This window comes from Moschus berezovskii, chromosome 4 (genome assembly GCF_049115385.1).
Source record: "Moschus berezovskii isolate FMDL1 chromosome 4, NW_MosBer_1.0, whole genome shotgun sequence".
NCBI lineage: Eukaryota > Metazoa > Chordata > Mammalia > Artiodactyla > Moschidae > Moschus > Moschus berezovskii.
Genome location: NC_142463.1, coordinates 106,363,525 through 106,380,554, shown reverse-complemented (window position 1 = coordinate 106,380,554; position 17,030 = coordinate 106,363,525).

The following is a 17,030-nucleotide window of genomic DNA, read 5'->3' as shown; positions in this document are numbered from 1 at the left end:
GCCGACCACAGACAACGTCACAGTCTAGCTCTACAGTCAAGGCACTGGGCTCAGGCCCGCACCCCGGCCCCTGCAGCCGCCTCCACGTCTGTACACGCACACCCCGCCACGGAAGGACGGAACACACCTGACTGCCCACCCAGGCCTGTCCTGTGCTGGGCGAGGGCTCCGTGTAGGTGGAGCCGTCCCGTTCATTACTGCACCATGCCCAACGCGTGTCCCCAAGGTACGGGGCCTGTCACACAGCAGGCACTCATGTGCTGTGAGTGAACAAACAAGTGACTCTAACCTAATCCTAAATTTATTCAATGTTTTCATTACAGCAAGACTCACTGCTGTCGCTTGATACAGCAACTGGAAATAAAAATTCTGGATGAATCTGACACAAGACAATGCTTCAGTTCGACTCAAAAACTAAACTCATTTAACCTTTAACTCAATTTAAATTCTAAACTGATTAGCATTCAAGAATCATCCTGTACGTTAATATCAAGGAGCTGATCTAATTACTGACACAATTTAAGGAAAATAAATTTAACAAACCAAGTGTATTTTGAGAGTTTACAGCTTAAATGGCAGTAACATTTTGAAAACAAAAGCTGAACATTATTCACTAATCCCAGATGGTTTAAATACCAGAAAATATTAGATACACACGAAAAATAAAAAATTCTGGAAATAAAATCCAAAGGCAAAATATCAGAAATACATATCAATGGTTTCAGACCCTACACAGTTCTGTTTTCACAAAGGGGAGTGGGAGCGCCTTGAGGCACCATTTGGTACAGAGCAGAGTCTGGAGAAGCAGCTGTGAGCTCTAGCCACCAAGCCCTTTGTGTGGCGTCAGCTCTGTCCCCTGTGAAACGGGCACAGCGTCACCAGATAAGCTTTAAACACCAGCTCGTAAGCTGATGAACATCCTGCATGTCCGTGGCACACACGTCACAGGTTAGGAAGGCAGATACATGGAGACGCATCACCGTATGCATTTTGTTCTGACAACAATTCTGAGCCGAAATTTTCAAATGAAACATGAACTGATGAACATTCTATTTTAAAGCCATTCACTCAGAAAATTCTTTTCTATTCACACGCAGAGTCTACAGAACTGCACCAATGAAGTAACTTACAAAACAGAAACGACATCGCAGGTGCAGGAAACAAACTTACAGATACCAGGGGTGGTAAGAGAGCGGAGGGATGGATTGGGAGCTGGAGACTAACATGCACACGCTACTCTATACAGAACAGGTGGCTAATAAGGATATACCGTAGAGCCCTAGGGCTTCCCTGGGGACTCAGATGGTAGGGAATCTGCCTGCAATGCGGGAGGCATGGGTTCCATCCCTGGGTTGGGTAGGTTCCCTGGAGGAGGGAAAGGCTACCCACTCCAGTATTCTTTTCTGGAGAATGCTCATGGACAGAGGAGTCTGACGGGCTACAGTCCATGGGGTCACAGAGAGTCAGATACGACTTAACACAGGGAATTCTACTCAATATTCCATAATGACCTATATGGGAAAATGTGTAAAAAAGAGGGAATATATGTATAACTGATTCACTTTGCTGGATACCTGAAACTAACAGAACACTATAAATCAACTATACTCCAATAAAAATTTTTAAACAGGAAAAAAAAAAAATAAAGACATTCACATCCAGGCAGGGAAGCCCAAGAATACTGGAGTGAGTAGCCTATTCCTTCTCCAGAGTATCTTCCCGACCCAGGAATCGAAGCGGGGTCTCCTGCACTGTAGGCAGATTCTTTACCAGCTGAGCCCCCAGGGAAGCCCCCACATCCAGGCACCCAGCACAAAAGTGACCCCAATTCTCACTGCTAAACCCTGACCAGGCCTGTCTCCAGGCCCTGCTCCACCGCTCACGTTAAGCAGCAGCACCAAGAAAGGAAAGGTCAGCTCTGTCATGGAGTCAGTGCCGAAAACCAGAGTAAGTAGAGAGACCACCTCTTCTCCCCACAGCCTTCCCCCAGGACTCCAGGAGCAGACCCCTTGCCCCCCTCACTCCTCTGCTAACAAAGAGGCCCTTGTGTGGGGCCACTGAGCTGCCCGGGGGCTACACGCAGCAGATGGCACTCAGCTCCTCGCATTAGGCCCAGCCGTTCTGAGCGAAGCCCTGACACCTCACCCCTGGCAAGCCGACCCCTCTGGAAAAGGGCTCTAGAAGAAAATGGAAATGGCCTCCAAGGTGTGACAACATGGTCATAAACTCCACTGCTTCTCTTGGGGCTTAACCTCCATTCTCTCACAATCTGAACAAGCCTTTTAACCAACTTTCCCGACCACAGCTAATTAGAACATGTCAGGGCACGGACTGCCAAGAGGCTGGCCAGAGGGGACTGGCCAGCAGGCATAGTGACACAGGGGGGCGGGGGGGCGGGTGGTGGCACAAAGGCAGATGAGCCGGGAGGCAGCGGGAGGGCCCTGCTACGTCCAGGTCCATCCACCACATGGCTGGGATGCCTCCCAGGGGCCATGGTGGCACTGCTGACTTGGCCAATTCTACCAAAACAGGCCTTGCGAGACCACAGGTCCCGAGGGGGACCCCACGAGAACACACGGTCTAGGCCCTGTGAGCCTCAGGGTGAGGCCCACCCATCAGACACCCTTTCCTTAGAGTGAAAGCTGCTGCTTGGAGAAAACGTGGAAGAGCCCCCTGACATTTTTAGAAACTTTTTATCTTGTATTGGGGTATACATGAATAACAACGTTGTGATAAGTTTCAGGAGAACAGCAAAAGGACTCAGTCATACATACACATGTGTCCATTCCCCCCTAAACTCCTCCCATCCAGGCTGCCTCATAACACTGAGCAGTTCCATGTGCTACACAGTAGGTGCCTGTAGGTTATTCATTTTAAATATGGGTTTCCCTGCTGGGTCAGTGGTAAAGAATCTGCCTGCCAAAGCAGGCGATGTGGGTTTGATCCCTGGGTTGGGAAGAGCCCCCTAGAGAAGGGAATGGCTACCGGTTCCAGTAGTCTTCTCTGCAAAGTCCCATGGACAGAGGAGCCTGGCGGGCTACAGTCCATGGGGTTGCAAAGAGCTGGACACAGCTTAGAAACTAAACAACAGGCAACTCTAAGTTCCTTCTCTAAGCCTCTAAGTTTCCTTCCGTCTTGTCAGTTCATTTGTGTCTTTTCTTCTTGGATTCGCCATAATGTCATTTGCAGCAACACAGGTGGACCGAGACCGTCATACTGAGTGGAGTCAGTCAGAGAGGAGGAGGAATACCGTGTGACGCGCCGTATGCGGGGAAGCCACGGCTGCTGCCAGGCCACGACTCCCCTCCCGGTGAGGGGAGCCAGACACGGTCATGACTGAGTCCTGCACAGTGAGGGTACTGCCAGGAATGTCCTCCAGGGAGCACACACTGCTCAGCCCGCGTCTCCTCCTCAAGGGACAAGGGCAGGCCTTGCAGCAGAGTTGAGGTTTCTCGCAGCTGTGTCGAGGCCACAGGAGACCTGCTTCTTTGGGAAAACTGCAGCGCCAGCCTTTCAAAAGCAGGTGTGGACAGAGGGGCGTTCAACACCGAGAGGATTTCAGGACTTCCCACAAGCCACAGAGGAAAGCACCCACTCCCTCTGCGTGACGTCGGCCAACACACCTCCTTTCCTCTAAAGTGCTCCCACACGTCAAGTGCTGGAAACTTGTTTAAAAAAACAAACAAACTCATTCTGACAGTTTGAAGTTCATATTTAGAACTCATATTTGTAGCTGTTATTCAACTGTTCATTTCTTCCTTCTAAGAGGACCCTGGCAGACTGAAAATTAAATGAACCAACCCACAGACACAGGCATGGGAGTCTTGTCATTTCTGTCACCCTGAAACATAGCAGTAAGACCGACAGAATAAAATTCTTACCCTGCTCTTTTCTCTCACATGGATCTGGAAAGTTCTAAATCTCAGTGACACTTGCTTAAAAGTGCCCAGTCACCCTGCTCCCACCTTTCGCCCTGCCCAGTAAACAGTGAGCCTGTGCAACAGGCTAAAACACTTGGGGGGAGGGGAAAAGAAAGAGAAGGGGGAAAAGCCAGCGAAGCCGCGCGCAGCCTGTCTGTTCTCTTCTGGGTCAGAAAACGCAGAGTAACACGCGGCATCACACCTTTCTGTGGTCATGCAGGACTGGCCTGTGGTGCGGGGGCCTGTACCCACCTTCTCTGCGGTACAAGCAGCAGAGCCGACCCAGGAGGAGGTCCCAGAGGCCCCGCGTGGAGGCCCGGCCACCCACCATGCGGCCCTGCAGTCACCTGAAGGCACACTGTGCACGCGCGCCTGTGCCTCACGAAGCGGCCCCAAGATGCTGCCGCACAGCCGCCCCGGACGGCCCGTCTGGGGACAGGGGCTCCTCTAGAGACGCTCCCCCACGGCTCCCCCTCACCGCCTCAGCCATCCTCCTGAAGACGCCAGCGTCTCGTTTGTCCAGGACCCTGCGACTGAAGCGCATGCATGATCTGACCTGGCCTGCTGACGACCTAAGTCAGGAGAGGGCCTCCCCACACGCTCCTGATAACTCAGCCCTGAGCCAGAAACCGCGCAGAGGGAGGCCCCTCGACACCTCCATGCCGCAGGCTCACCAGGGCATCCAAGCGCTTGCTCTGAAAACAGACTATTTGTGTGAAGCCACTGAGCCTGGCAAGTTCTCCTCTCAGAGACATGCTTATTTGACTCCAGAGACCTCCTTAAGGAACATTGTGTAAAATAAAATAATTATATTTTAAGCACACACAACACACATCATTATTTCAAGCTACTGAAGAAAAGCCCTGAGACATCAAAACTGGCTGCAGGTAGAATTCCTGCAGCGCATGTTCCAGTGTCCCTTTCCTGGGAGCACTTCTTCAGGTGTTTATCCTTAAGAATACTCTTCTCTTCCTGAAAGACCAATTACAATAAAGCAAGTGCTAGGTCTGTATTAAAATTACCCAATCTGTTGGGAAGAATTAGCTCACCAGCATCCTGGGAAGGTTTTCATGCTGTGCAGACTCTCAGGATCTATCCTGACCTAGAACCAGCGGACCAATGGGCACCGAGGTCCCACGCGGAGAGCACGCAGCAGGCCCAGGTTAAGCCGGGTAAACAACCCCAGACAGAGCCCCAACAGCCGCACTTTCTCTTGACGGTCCCCTTAAATATTTAAAGATGAACAGGAAAGCAGCAAATGAATACAGAAACCATCCATCACTGTCCGTTCAAACCAATGGACTCAATCAGACTTTGAGTCCAACTTTCCTTCATGAAGGGAAGGCATCAAAGGCATCTTCCTTCCTTCAGGGGAGTGAGGGTGTTAGCACCTTCCAAGGTGAAAGCCTGGCAGTTCACCCGAGGGTCAACCTCCTCCCAGGAGGAATACAGAGGCCCTGCCATGACACTCTCTCAGGCCCCAAGGGGTTCTGGTGTGTCCCTCTCGGCTGGCTGGCCGGCCACCTAAGTCCTCAGAGGAGGCAATGCCTAACTTCCATGCTCCTCCCAATCCTCAACACCAGAAGTGGCGGGGCCAGACACCAGGAGGCAGGAATGACAACATCAACCCGAACCATATATTCTTATCAAGCAGAAAACAGCCTGCACGTGCTTTTAAATTTTTCAACACAGAAAGCTTTACAACGGTTTACTTTGGCCGGACTATAATTTTCTCACTTGCATTTGGTATTTTTCTCAAAAGCTTTATACAGAACAAATTAAAAAATGAAAAATGAAGATAAGGCTTTGACAGATGCGAAAGCACATGCAATTAATTCTCTCTAGCCTCCCAGATCCAAAAGTCCTACTACTATTTCCATAACGTTAAGTATAACCCAGGGTTGTACAGTCCATTTTTAAGTAATCAAATACAATGATCAACTTTATGGAAAACAAAACAAGCCCAAAATAACCTGAGAAATACAAATATATCCTCCTGCCCTTAGATTTTAGACACTGTGGCGAATAATGATGAGGCCAAAGATTCGCTGCCACAGGAAGACCATGTGGGGGAAATCAGTCAAGCTCTTGCAAAAAGCCTAAATGAGACAGTTGTTAATGGGAACTTGACTCTGGCAGGAAGCTACAGCAGTGGGACTATTACACCACTTTCCAAACTGCTAGTCGTCATTCACATTCTTAGGAAAGGTGAGTAATGGATTTACGCAACAATGAAATCAATGACCACTGCATGAAGCCATATGTACAAGTAAATGGACTAATACAGGAAGCAGGAATCCTACTTTATACACAAGGGTTGAAGGAATTCCACAACAGACAGATGTCAGGGGCCAACTTCTAACTGACCTACCGAAGAACGCAGTGAGGCCTCAGAGGAAACCAATGCTGGACTCACAAGCACTCAGGATGGAGGGTGAGAACGGGGGCGCACCATCCTGAGGACACTCTGCTCAAGACACCCTTGGCCACCCCCACCACAGTAGCTGGAGGACACAGCCCTGGAGGGTGCAAATGGCTCCACCTGCAAAAAGCCACGTGGTGGGAGAGCCCCTGGAGGTGGGCGAGGGCAGCACCCCCTTCTCTCAGCAGTTCTCACCAGAAGCCTTCCTTCCAGACCCAGAGGGCACCAAACTTGAGGAAAAGGCTCCACGACGGGACTCTTCTGGAAAGTAGAGGAGGGGCCACTTCCAAACTCACTTCACGTGGATAGAAAAACCCAAATGCCCAAACCTCACAAAGACATCACCAAAAAAGTTACACACAACACCCCTCAGAACGTAAAACAACAAATCCTAAACAGCAGATTTATCTTTCAATTATTTATGCTTGGCTGCACTGGCTTTCTGTTGTTACATGCAGGCTCTTCTCTAGTTGGGCACGTGGGCTTCTCACTGAGGGGCCTGTCTCGTTGAGGCTCAGGCTCCAGGCACATGTGCTTCAGTAGTTGTGGCCCACGGGCTTAGTTGCTCCACAGCATATGGGATCTTCCTGGACCACAGAACCGGTCTCCCCTGAGTTGGCCCACAGACTCTTAACCACTGGACCACCAGGGAAGTCCCAAAGTAATATGGAAGGGAAAAAAAAGATTATACCATGAATTAAATGATGTGGTACAAAGTTTCAAGGTTGATTTAGGCTCCTAAAATTAACTTATTGCACATTTAAAGAATAAAGAAGAAAAACATGATATGTTGACAAATCCACAAAAACTGTTTAACAAAACTCAAAAGTTTGAGGAAGCATTTTCAGAGTGAGAGGGGTCACCTATGAAGGACAACGAATGCAGCAGCCACCGTGCTGTTCCCCCATGGCTGGGACGAGTAAGGAGCGCACTGGGATGCTGTTCACGCCCGGTCACACTGGAGGGTCCAGTCAACGCAACGACAGTGACAGAAGGCAGAAAGGTCAGAAAGGAAGCAGCGCAGCATCTGCACCCACAGGCACCAGAACTTCTCTCTTCTCCCTGCAGAGAGAAGCCTCAGGAAACGGCAAAAGAACTCCTGGAGCTAAGAGGCGAGTTTAGTGTCATGCACCAGCAGCAGCTGGGCTTCCCTACTGGCTCAGACCGTAAAGCGGTAAAGCGTCTGTCTGAAATGCAGGAGACCCGGGTTCGATCCCTGGGTGGGGAAGATCCCCTGGAGAAAGAAATGGCACCCCACTCCAGTATGCTTGCCTGGAAAATCCCATGGACCACGGAGCCTGGTAGACTACTGACCATGGGGTCGCAAAGAGTCAGACACGACTGAGTGACTTCACTTTTACCAGCAGCAGTAGTTTAAAAGCAAAAAAAAAAAAAAAAACATGGATTTAGAGTATCATCAAAAACAAAGTATTGAGAAATAAGTTTTACAAAAAACACACAAGATCTTCAAGCTGGAAACTACCAAACATTACTGAGAAAAATTAAATAGAATCTAAACAAATGCAGAGACAAACCACAATCATGAACTGGAAAATTCAATTTAAGATGTCAACCCTCCCAAAATTGATACATAGATTCAATGAACTCCAATCAAAATCCCAGTAGGTATTTTTGGAGAAACTACCACCTTGATTCTAAAAGTCATACGGGAAATTGAAACCGAGAAACCAAGACAATCTTTCAAAAAAAAAAAGGGCTGGAAGACTCAAAGACTTATCACAAAGCTGCATCAAGTCACTGCAGCACTGGCACAGAACAGATGAAAAGACCAGCTGAACAAAACGCTGTCCAGACACACAGACCCACACACGCACGGCCACGCGACTGATTTTCAACAAAAGCACCCAGGCAATTCCCTGGAGAAAGGAAATGGTTCCCCACTCCCCTCCCTCAGCAAATGATGCTGACACAACTAAGTAACTTGGAAAAAACTGAGACCCTCACAAGTTAATTTGAGATGATGGAATACCTATCTAAACAGGAAAAGCTAAAATTATGTTTTTCAAAGAATTGAGAATGTGAAATCAGAGTAGGCAAATATTTCTTAGAGACACAAAATATGCTAAACAGAAAGGAAAAAATAGTCGCTCTTCCTCAAAATTAAAAACTTCTATTCATTAAAGACATTATTAGAAAAATAAAAACGTAAGTCCTCAAAAGTGAGAAAATGATCAGTACAAATATCTGATCACCAAATTGTAAACAGAACTACAAATCGAAAACACCAATTAAAAACACACAAGAGACCTGCCTCACAATGAATACTTGCCGGAAACAGTAAGTATTCAAAGATCAGTCAACAGGACAGGGCAGGTCACCACAAAGAGAATACCTCATACTCACCAGGATGACTGAACTCTAAGAACTGTCATCACCAAGCATGAGGGCACAACAGCACAAACTCGCCTGCACTCCTGGTAAAAACCGCAAAAACGGGAGACTGGGGAAAGTGCTGGCAACTTCTTAAAAGGCTACACATCCATTTGTCATGCGATCCAACCATGCAATTCACACCTAGGAATCCACTCAAGAGAAATGAAAACATCTGTCCGTAAAGAGGCTTCAACAAGAATACTCTTAGCAGTTTTATTCACAGTAGCCCCAAACTGAACAATTCAGCTGTCCAGCAACACAAGAATGAATAAACAAGCTCTGTAATATTCATACAACAACTACTTTTTCTTAAAAAAGAGTGAACTACTTACCGATGCACAGAGCAACGTGGGTGAACTCTGACAACGTCACTGAATCAAATGCAAACACAGTATATACTGTACGGCCCCATGCATGTAAATTTCAAGACCTGGCAAAACTAACCCAACATGACAGAAATCAGAACACTGGATACCAACGGGAGGGGCTGACTGAAAGCGGGCAGGAGGGAACTTTCTGGAGTGTTTTATATCTTGCTTTGGGTTGGGGGTTGCACGGCTTTACATATCTGCAAAAACGCAATGCATTTTATGACTTAAAAATCTATGGATTTTACAATATTATGCAATTTTTGCCTTGGTTTTGTAAATAAGTGTTAATTCTGAGGATTCACAGAGATAATCTTTATGCTATTCTAATTCTGAACTCTCCCTCCCTCAAAATTAACCACATGTAACAGACACCTGGTTTGCCCCCCCCTCCCACACACACACACCAATCGCCTCCATGCAGAAGCCTTAACTTCAGCCAGCACCCAAGCACCTCCATGCTCCAGCCTGGTGTGGCCAGTGAGGTAAGGCAGGAGCCAAGGCTGCTCTGAAACAGGAGGGCCTGCCCTCCTCTCCCCCCTCTGCTCGGGAGCGGACTGTGGCACCTCGCACCCAGAGCCCAGCCTGCAGATGCGCAGGGGAAAGCTGGGGGCTGGACTCCAGGGACCAGCCTCCAGCAGACCCAGGTGACTGCCCACCTCCCGTGCTTCTCCCCCGAGAAATGGGCCACATCTCACTAAGCCCTTCTGGAGGAGCTTGCTTTCTGCAGCCCAGCCTAATCCTGACTTGATGCAGCAAGCACAGAGGGCAGAAGCAGAGCTAAGCTGTGTCCTCCCCTTGCTCTCACACTTCAGAATGGGCACTTAGGGCACTTGAAGAGGGGCTTTTCCTCCTACCTTATCTCCCCCAAATTCACTGTGTCTTTAAAAAAAAAAAGAACTCAACACATAACTTCTGTGATTTACTATGCAACTGAACACACTAAAAGACAAAATGACATTTTCTCTACAAAGTATTTGGTGCCTGTGATTTTCTGAGCACTACAGCCAGATGGTTCTCATAGAAATAGAGAAGAGTGTATTCATATAGTTCAAAGCTTTGCTTATTTTTAGTCTTAAAAAAAGACTATTGCTTGTAACATGCAGCTCTACAGGAAAGATCTGGACAGAGGCGGCGAAAACTGATCTTTTTTACTGCACTTGTGCTCATTATGGCCTTCTCTGACAGGGGTCCATTCAAATCAATTTTTATGTTTCTTATGTATTTTCTTTAACTAACGTTCCTGGCACTGTGTTTATCAGCCAGTTAAGACAAACACAGCACAGAGGAGTGGGTGGTTTTCCCCCCTCTTCTGTCAGAAATAACAAGAACTGCTATTTTAATACAACTGCTATTCACACTCAGGGAATGAAGGAAATGGAATGTTACATTTCAGAAGAAAACATTAAAAAGTGCTTTATGTTTTTACAATTAGAGAAAATACCAGAGATCCTTCAAAAAAAGGGAGAAGTGAGTTCCATTAGAAACAGTAACATGGTAAACTGCCTCTGAAAAGGGGATTTCCCACCCTTCCCCTCAGCCACACACACGCCAACGTCAGACACTATTTCCAGGAGGCCCAGTGGGGCTCCCGATTAAGCGATTCCAGGATTCTAGAGTAAAACTCACCTGGCAAGCTGATGAACAGTGAAGACTGGTCCCGATTTAAAAATCAAGACTCGGCAAGCAGCTCCCTGTCACCAAATTTCCAGAGGGATCCCCACAGCCCAGGGTACCTCTGTAAGCATATACATTAACACGTCTTGGGCTCCTGATTACAAGTTATGCTGTTATGGTTACTCAGAAGTGGAAGGTTCCTGGGCAACAAGCACAGGGGCTGAAAATGAACAATCATGGCCCTACCCTTTCCAGCTAGATGCTGGTTTCTGTGATTTGCAGCGTGTGGCTCGTGTTACCCTGTGGTCAGCGGCGAACAAGCAATAACCATGTTCTCACTGTTGCTCTAAACACACCAGGTAGTGGCTGTCACACAGGACGTTCACTCACCCAGTGTCTGGGGTCTTCCCGCCATGCAGCTTTATCCCATGCAGACCCTGCTCACAACCAGAGATCTCCACCTTCCCCAGAGGGCTGTCCATCCCTTTGTATTTCATTTCACAGGTCTCATCCATTCTCCCAAGGACCTAAAGAGAACAATCACTACAGTTAAGCCTATGTGAAAGAGTTTGGTCACTTCTAAAGCATAACAGAAGCCCCAGTCACATAAGACATAAAACATCTTCTGAAGCTCTTTTCCCCATTTTTTGAATTTAATCATAATGTGTCATTTTTATAACACAGTTACTTTGGAGACAGACAATTACTGTAATTACACAGAACAGCAGTACATTCTCCTTTCACTTCCTTAAATTACTATCTCCCTTTCTTCTCATTTATCTCTAACCAATGCATAGTCAAAAATGAAATTAAAGCTCTTAAATAGTCCCTAAAACTATTTAAAACAACAATTACCAACAACTTTTTCAATGACAACTGAAAACAAACCATTTGATATTTTGAATAAAGTACATTTAACTACAGAGCATTATGGAGTAAATTTATAGAAACAGTGCAATTCAACTCCGCTCTTAACACAATGGCCCCTGTGCTAACAGATGGCTGGCCAGGTAGATGCAAGCTGGAACACCAACTCTTTCGCTCTGGAAAGCACACAAATTTAGGTACAAAGTGTTCAAAGCTATCCTAGGATGTATCATCCATGTGAATTTTGAGGGATGTTAATTGTGGTCAACTCAGCAAAGGTTTACAAGAAAGAAAAGCTGTACTAAGAGCAGTGAGAAGCCAGAACCAAGGTCCAGGCCAACTGTGTTTAAAAAGAAAAACAAAAAACTCTCTCGACTCCAGAGGCGAGGGCTGAGGGAAGCCCACCTAGCCCGGAGGGGTGCGGGGCCGATTCTTCCCCGCAGGGACTCCTGCCCTGCCTCCACTAACATGCCTCTCTCCACAGCTCCAACCTCAGCCACAGCGGCCTAGGGTACACAGAACCCCAGGGCAAGGCCTCCCTCTGAGCTCACCTGCTTACCTGCTCTCTCAACCTCTGTGTCCGGCAAACACTCCAAATGAACTTGACCAAAACTGTAACCTTGCACAAATTCTGTACACAGCACCCTGCCCTCACGCAAACCCGGATTTACCCTGGACGACGCATTCTGCACCTCCACAGGCACTCATCTCTGTCAGCTCTTTCATTTCCACCGCATCCTCCAGGACTCCCCCACCAACTCTCGACTCCCTGAGGAAGGGCTCCCGGCCTGCATTACACTTGGGCTCTTCCCACACCAACCACCCTTCAGCTAAAACACTAATGACGTGAAGGGGCCACAGCAGAGCCAGCAAACTGCAGTTCATGGGCCAAACCCAGCCCAGCACCTAAATAAAGCTTTCCTGGGATACACCCATGCTCGCCACTTACAGGCTGCTGGCCATGGCTGCCTTCACGCTCCAGGGGCCGAGTCAACTGGCTGTCCTGCAGCCTTAAGCCACAGGCACTCCTCACACGCATCGAGGGCTCCAGTCTCCAGGCATGGACACCAGAGACTGCCCGCTCCCTGGCCGTCCAGTCTGCACCACGCTGCCTGCTGTCTGCTTTACGTGAAACTCAACACAACTCCACCACTCTCGCCCCAAGGTCTCCTCCCTTCTCTGTGCTCCCACCTGCTCCCAATGTGTCTTCCTGTATCTCACTGTTCGCTGAACGCGGGGTAGGCCAGGCGAGAGCAGGGAAGCTGGAAGAAAACTTGAAGAGCCGCAGGAGCCGCAGACATGGTTACTCTCTGCAGACTGGCACAGCGGCCACAGCGGCAGCAGACATGCGGGAGCCTCTCCCCTCGAGGCCACCCCAGCAGACGCAGCGGGAGCAGACACGCTGGAGCCTCTCCTCTCGAGGCCGCCCAGCAGCCGCAGCCGTAACGCAGCCGCGAGAGCATCTTGGGTGGTGCTTACACAGGGTGCTGAGCGTGCGCAGGGCTGAAAGTGACCTCAGCTGTTACATAACCACGTGCTCACAAAACGTGGGGCAGGAGCCACCGGCCACTGGGCGAGAGAGAGCCTAACCACCGCCACCTGGCCAACTGTTCTTTCCCTATGTAAGGCCACGCTGATCGCTTCCTCTGCCTCCAAGAGCCCAGGACAGAAAAAGGAGCCATGCCTTGAAGAGGTCAAGCGGCGTTCCCCAAGCCCCACAGGGCGCCAGCATCACTCCCAAGGCTCAAGGGCGCGTTAGCGGGATAAGAAGAAAGCAGCTTTGCTTCTCTACCAAGTAAGGACTTGCCAATTGTTCCCTGCTCCCTGCCCCCTACCGTCTCGCTCAGAAGCACTGGCCTCCGTCAGGCTGTTCTGCAGGCAGGACTCCTGCTTACAGGCATGAGAAACCGGCACTGGCTAATTTAAGCACAAAAGCAACTTACTGAAAGACTCACAGACGTTCAGGGAAGAAGCTCAAAAAACTATAGGAAACAAGACTGGCCACCGTCCAACCACAGACAGTCCAAGCCTCAGGATACACCTGCGGGAGCGTCCGGGTACTGCAGGCACGCGGCAGGCCCCGCCGCCCCCTGGGAACAGGATGCTGCAGCCACTGTCGGTGCCCTACTGCCTGGGCTCCCCCGCACGTGTCCCGGGACTCAAGGCCCAAGCAGGAGCTCAGAGCTGGCACGGGGCCCAGGCCCGTGGGCACCTGTGTTGAGTGTCCAGGAAGAAGGACAGCTGCCAGGAGGGCTTTGTCAGTGTTGCCCCCCTCAAGGACACGGACCACCACTGCCACAGAAAGCAAGACTGGCAGAAGCCAACGAAGAGAAAGGGCGAGCGGCAGAGTCCACTCCTCGCCCAGGCCTCACTCTGCTCAACGATAACACAGGACTAGTAACACGGTTCTCACCAGCCTCCCTGGGCTAGTCTGTGGGCCCAGCTGGAGAAGATGGGAAAAGCCATGAATGGGGTGGGCCAGGTACTCCTGCATTTGGAAAGGACGACGGTCCTGCTCGGCACACATCCAACCCTCACCCTTACTCCAAGGAAAGGTTGGAGAGACACATCCAGGTGTGCAAGGCAAGCCAGGGCAGGACAATGAAGGTGACTCTGTGCGCAGGGGCACAAGGGATTCCCCCACTTGCGAGGATGAGCAAGCTCAGGCCCCTGGCTCCTCTGGGAGAAGGGCCTTGCATGTAACCCAGTCATGCCAGGTTCTTGAGCACAGCCCAGACTGGCTGCACGTCAGAGGCCACTGGCCTGGAATGCAGGGAAAGGGCAGCCAGCCAGCTTCCTGAGCTGGAAGGGCTGCCTCTGGACCGAGTAACAGCCACATACTCCAGCTCCTCCACCTCTGAGGGACCACGAGGACTCCGAAGCTCGGCCTGAAGCCGCCGTGCTCCCTGGTGATCTGCAGCAGCACACACCTGGCAACACAGCATTGGCCCCGGACACCACCCGGGGCTCGGCTCACAGCACGCAGGCGGCTGCCTCAGCACTCTCAGAACCAGCTCCACCGGCCTGCACAGAGCGTGGAGGCCAACAACAAATCATGCCAAGGATCGACAAAGGGCAGGTCGTTCCTAACAGGAATAAAATGGCAAGCTCAAAATCTCAGTTCTGAACAAGTGGCACCTTTGTCCTTGCTACTCAAGATCAGCCCACCTAACAATCAGGTGTGAGGGGTTATTTTAACTAGGAAAAACACACGTGTCAAACCCCTAGAAGAGAAAATACTCCTATCGATCACCTCTTAATAAACCTGGCCAAAGAGGGTAGAGAAGAAAGCGGACAGGACTGGTCCCCACCAGGTGTGTGAGTCAAGAAGGAAAACGCCAGGGAAAAACCCAGGCCAGTGGCTAAGACCCAGCTCACAGTGCCACCAGGCCGGGGTCTCCATCGTGGAATTTCACCAGGTCACTTTCCACCAAAAGAGTCAAAATACGGCTCAGTCAATTATGCCCTAACAACCAAGAAGAAGGCTTCACTTTGGTTGAAATGATTTTACCAAACAAAATACTGGCACTGCTACCTGGTATATCAAATTTAGAACAGATCCAAAAGCTGCGCAAAAACATCACTTCACGTCTATACAAAAGCCTGCAAATGGATGTTTATGGCCACTTTATTCACAATGCTAAAACTAGGAAGCAATCAACACGTTCTTCGCTTAGTGAGCGGCCGAAGTGCTACACAAGACAACGGACTATTAGTCACTGCTAAAAAGAAATGTGGCACCAAGCCGTGAAGACACACGGAAGAAACTTAAATGAATATTACTATGTGAAAGAAGACTGAAAAGGCTTCTGAAAAGACTATGTACTCTGTGATTCCAATTACGTGGAGATAGTAAAAAAAAATAAAAATAAAAAAACAGTGGTTGCAGGGTAGGGGGAAGAGAGGGAGGAACAGTAGAACACAGAAGATCTTCGGGGTGGGCAAGCCATTCTGGAGGCTGTGGTGGTGGTGGAAGCTGGACATCATACTGAACACAGCTGTCAAAACCCGTGGAGAGCACAAGACCAAGAGTAAACCCTGACATAAACAACGGACAAATGTATGAGTGTGTGTGTGTGGAGAGTGACGGTGGGGAGGGGATGGGGGCACATAGGAGCTCCCTGTACCTTTTGCACAACCTTGCTGTGAACCTAAAACTGCTCTACAAAATAAAGTTTATCTTTGTAATTAAAAAAAAAATAATAATCACCCCAAAGCCTTCTGCTATGGCCCTGACATGTAAGGTTCTGCATTAGAGACATGGCTAGGCTTTCAAATGAAACCTGCTGGTGTGGGGGATCCCATAAATACTGTGCTCTTCCTGCTCCCAGTTTATACAGACTTTTAGAACATGCGATCCGTGCTTTTTTTTCATTCTCATCACTGGAGCCGGCCCTGCACGGCAGAGCACCGTCCTGATTAAACACACTTTGGTCTTGAAGAATACTCGTCACAAGAAGGGTTGGGGAGTCAGGACCAGGGCGGAGCTCAGCTCTGCAGCATCACATACACGTGCGTCTTGTTAAATAAGCGTTCACCAGTCATCTAAACAACCCGCTACAAGCAGCATGTTATAAAAACAGCTGAGAAAATGCCTGCCTGTCAGAGCTGCCGTGTTAGAGCGACGTTTAGGAAATTTGTTTACTGGTCTTTAAAACCACCATTTCTAGGGAAAAAAAAAAAGAGGCACCATCTACATTTTAAAACTATACTTAAAACTCAGTTTTCCTTTCTAAAGTTTTCATTTTTGTTCTCGTTAGCAAACTAAGGTATACGTCACGCAGGAAGGTAACCGCTTTTCTGTTCTGTAGCTCAAAGGCTGTTGCGAATTTGTGCAAAAACACAGGAATTAGGGAGCAGTTGGAATACAAACTCGTGTGTGTGTGAGTAAAAGAAACAGACCACAGAGAAAGTGCATAAAACTAACACATGTGCAGCTTAAAAAACTACTCCAAAATTTCTTGGAGCTTCAGGCATTCTTGAAAACTATTTCCAGGTACAATACCAAAGTGACAACTACTGCACACATATCCATTCTAACAGTTTAGCTAAAATACCTCTGCATCTTGCCAAAAATTGGTACATGATACCAGAACAATCTACAGTGAGACCAATAAAGGTCTTTTTAGAAGTGCATTAGTGACGACATTAAAAATGTTCCCTACAAAGCTTTCTGACTAACCAAAGCACTGCAGACCAGACTCAAATATACACAGACTTGCAGTGAAGTCAGAGGCTGGGGTCACAGCATGCTCACAGCTGAGTGCACACACTCTCAGGGTACACAGGGGAGCCTACGCACACGAAACTACAAGTGAAACACTGTACACATGCCTAGCTGATTCATTTCAGGGAAGAAAAACTTAACACCAAAATGAGAATGATACACGAAAACCACATTTTTATTAAAGTGAAAAAGGAGACTTCAAAGACGTTTCCCAC